Source organism: Microcaecilia unicolor, chromosome 3 (assembly GCF_901765095.1).
Source record: "Microcaecilia unicolor chromosome 3, aMicUni1.1, whole genome shotgun sequence".
In the NCBI taxonomy this organism is placed as follows: Eukaryota; Metazoa; Chordata; class Amphibia; order Gymnophiona; family Siphonopidae; genus Microcaecilia; species Microcaecilia unicolor.
In genome coordinates this window covers 253363002-253367499 of record NC_044033.1, presented here as the reverse complement: position 1 = coordinate 253367499, position 4498 = coordinate 253363002, and positions in this window count along the sequence as shown.

Genomic DNA, 4498 nt, shown 5'->3' with positions numbered 1-4498 from the left:
CCGTTACCATTTTTATCTCCACCACCTCCCGCAGGAGGGCATTCCAAGTTTCCATACAATTGTTTATTGTTTATTGAACTTGCTATACCGCTTTCCTTGCGAACAAATTAACAGTTCTTCCCGAGGGAAACATTTCACAACCTGGTACAATCAACGGTACTAAGCCATGTAGACTACTGCAATGGAATTTATGCGGAATTGAAAGAACAAACCTTAAAGAAATTTCAGACCGCTCAAAACACGGCAGCTAGGCTTATCTTCAGAAAAACGCGATTTGAAAGTGCAAAACCCCTTCACAAAAAACTACACTGGCTCCCAATCAAAGAACGCATTGCTTTCAAAATCTGCACTCTGGTTCACAAAATTGTCTACGGTGAAGCCCCGGGATATATGACAGACCTGATCAACCTACCAACTAGAAACACATCCGAATCAACACGAACGTATCTAAATCTGCACTACCCAAGCTGCAAAGGATTCAAATACAAATCAACCTATGCATTCAGTTTTTCCTTCATAAGCAGACAACTGTGGAATGCATTACCAAAAGCCTTTAAAACTATGAATGACCACCTAAACTTCCAGAAAACACTAAAAACTAACCTGTTTAAAAAGGCATACCCTACCAATCCAACATAAATGCCTGATCTCTGCAACACAACAAAACTAAAATACGTAATGGACATAACACAACTCTTCCGCTGAATGATTCCCTAATGTGGCTGTGCCACATGAACTCTATCTTACCACAACATCACATTGTATTTGTTTACACCGGAGTCTGCAAATGCCTCTCCGGTACTATGTAAGCCGCAATGAGCCTGCAAATAGGTGGGAAAATGTGGGATACAAATGAAACAAATAAATAAATACATAAATAAAGTGGTTCACAATTTTTAAAAAACAAGATAAGAAGACAAGAACGCCAATTTTAGACAGGAAAGAATTAGATAAACGCTGAGACGCCTATAGGAATATAATGAGATCTCAGCATTTAGTGCCAGCTGATTTTTAGCGTGAGCTAAAAACGCTAGCGCACCTTAGTAAAAGACTGGCCCCCCACAAGTGAGACATCTGAGACACCGTTTTTCTTATTTACAGCAGAAGAGAAAAAGTGATGTGAGAAACCAGGGATTAAGCTTTTCACAACCTGTAAAGATCAGATTGTAATGATTTTAAATATCGTGACACTTTTTTTTCTTTTGATATGGTGGCTCAACCCATTTACATTAAGAGCCCCTTTTACTAAACTGAGCCAGTGATTCCCGGTGCGGCAAATGCAACACAGCCCTTGCACGGTTTAGTATAAGGGGTCCCAAAATGGAGATCAGCCATGCTTATAATAGAGCTTAAGCTGAGAAATAAAATACTCTTAAGCATAAAGACAATGGAATAGGAACCAGAGAACAAACAGTATATTAAAGCATATCAAGTCCCCTTTTCTCCATAAAACTGGTATGGTGTGTCCATGCAACAAACAGGACACTGACTGGTAACTAGTCTTATCTTTAAGATCAGAGCTGTCTCACTCCAATTCTCTATCTGAAAGAATCAAAGCTGATTGGGTTCCCGCCTTCCGCTCCCCTGGGCATGAGAATATCAGCCACCAGTAGTCTACTATTGTGAACACAGTTCCTTTTTTCATTCTTCTTTCCTGTTTTTGCCTGTCCCTTTCCTATCAACCTTTGTAGTTTATTTAATGCTAAAGAATGACAGGGGGGTGGGAACAGAGCATGCGGAGAAAGGGACAAATTTGTCCCTGTGTCATGCTCTGCCGAAGGCTGTTAATGAACTGGACAGTTATTTATGTTCGATTGATGCAGACAACGATAATTTCATTTATTTATTTGTTGCATTTGTATCCCACCTTATCCCACCTCTTTGCAGGCTCAAAGTGGCTTACTTACAATACATCATGAGTAGTGGAAGAATGTTAGTAGATAAATATTTGGTATTGCAGGATCTTGGTCATCATGATGTTAATAAAACAAACAAAATAAACGAAGTCTTAGTATACAAGCAGATATTATGAAACAGTTCTGAATATAGATGTGCGCGTTGTGCATATTCACATTTGTTGATCTTTGTGGTATGCTTTATTGGAAAAACAAGCAAAAGTGCTGGTCACAACTGGCAAAATTTTCACGGGGGGGGGGGGGGGGGGGGGGGGGGGGGGGGGGCGGATCCTGTGCATTCCTGCTACCAGCACATCTTCTATTGCAGGAAGGACTGTGGAAGACAGGAGAGTTGGACTGAATCCTGAAAATGTTGCTGACTTATTATTCATCCACAGATTTAAAAATCTAAAGAGTGGTTCATAGGGCATATTTCTCCCCCAAGGGCATACAGCATGGGTTGTATTTTGTACCCCTGGACATTTTAACAGGGTGGATTAGGATTCCTCGGGGTAGTAGAAGTCAGCTATTGTTGGGGTTGGAAGGGTAGAGGGTGGTTATTATAATTTCTGGTTTTATTATTATTTTTGGAGTGGAGGAGTAGCCTAGTGGTTAGTGCAGTGGACTTTGATCCTAGGGAACTGGGTTCAATTCCCACTGCAGCTCCTTGTGACTCTGGGCAAGTCACTTAACCCTCCATTGCCCCAGGTACAAAATAAGCACCTGTATATATGTAAACCACTTTGAATGTAGTTGCAAAATACCACAGAAAGGCAGTATATCAAGTCCCATTTCCCTTTCTATGTGTGATTTATAAACAACAGTTGCATACAGGGGTGTACCCAGAAAACAGATTTTGGGTGGGCCTAGGTAAGAAGTGGATGGGCACCATGTGTCCCGTCCCCCCACCCAAACCACCACCCCAAAAAATCTCAGCTGGCAGGAAAACACTTCTTTCCACCTTGGCAGTCTGCAGCACGCATGCGCTGAAAACGAATATGCTAGTGCTGGTATCATGGAGAGTAGCATTTTAATTTCCATCAGGTGGAAGTCTTCAGCTGGTGGAGCTTGGGATGTGTGCTACTGTTGGGTGGGCCTGAGCCCTAATTAGATGGTCCCTGGCCCATCCAAGCCCACCTGTGGCTACGCCACTGGTTGATTAGAATATTGTTCCTTTTTATACTTTAATAAAAAGATTTAAACATAAAATTATAAGTGTTCAGGCTTCTGCAGATGACGGCAGCGCTTGCCAAGATGGGGTGGGGAAGGGGCCAGAGCACTTTTAATACAGCCCACCCATCCAGTCATCTGAGCAGAGTACAAAAAGAAAACAAAACTCATAAAATAAAAGAATACAAATAACCCATAAAATACTGAAAACCGCAAAAAGTACAGAAAACCCTCCCGTCAAGAAAATGCCTTACAAACAGTAGGGTCTTGAACTGCTTCTTGAATAAGAATAAAGTTCTTTGGATTTGATCATATCGGAAATGGCGGTATAAGAAAGTTATAGTGAGAAAAGATGGCCCTGGGTGGGCTGTGCTTGTACCGAGCCGAATACACGCCCTCTCCCCCACACCGGCCTCATAGATGTAGATGGACAGAAGTAGGAAGAGGTTTATTGCAAGGACAGTTGCATATATTATTGTAGGCGATGTGCTGGTCATCTATTTCCACTTACAAAAACGTATTTTTCAGACCGAAATGGAGGGGGGGGGGGGTCTCCCCTTCCCTGTGAACTAGGCTAGGCCTAGGGGGTATGTAACGCAACCAAGATGCAAAGTCGTAAATTTAAAACGAATTGGAGAAAATGTTTCTACACTCAAAGTGTAATTAACTCTGGAATTCGCTGCCAGAGAATGTCGTAAACGCAGTTAGCATAGCAGGGTTTTAAAAAGGGTTGGATAGCTTCCTAAAAGAAAAGTCCATAAGCCATTATTAAGATGGACTGGGGGAAAATTAACAGCTTATTTCTAGGATAAGCAGCATAAAATGTACTGTTTGGGAGTCTTGCCAGGTACTTGTGACCTGGATTGGCCACTGTTGGAAACATGCTGGGCTTGATGGACCTTCGATCTGTACTTATGTACTTGTGACAACCCGGTCACCGTAAGCCCCTCCCCTCCTTCTGACGCCACACCCCTTAGCGTCTTCTGAGGAACAAGCCCCGCCCCACCATGCCATCTCCAGCCGCTGAGAAAAGCCACGCCCTCCGCCGTGAGAACAAGCCCCGCCCCTCTTCAACAAGACCTACCCTTCCCGCCTCTACCCAGGGAGACAAGCCCCGCCCCCTCCTTTCCCCTCCTCCTCTGCTGTCATGGAGACACACCCCTGCCTTCCTTGCCAGGGAGCGCGGGGAATTCCGGGAGGGAGGGAGAACCCAGGTGAGGAGGCGACCGAGGCAAACCCGAGCGCCGGAGAACAGCGAGCCGGGCGCACCCGCTGCTGCCCAGAAATAGAACAAAGAAACGAGCAGCAGTCTCAAACCCGCCCACTCGCTTCCACCAATCGCAGCTGGCTCCGCCCCGGCCTAGCGTCACCACGCCGGCCGGAGAAGCGGGAGGTCGACGCGCCGTTGCGTCATTGTGCTGCGGCCGTTGGTG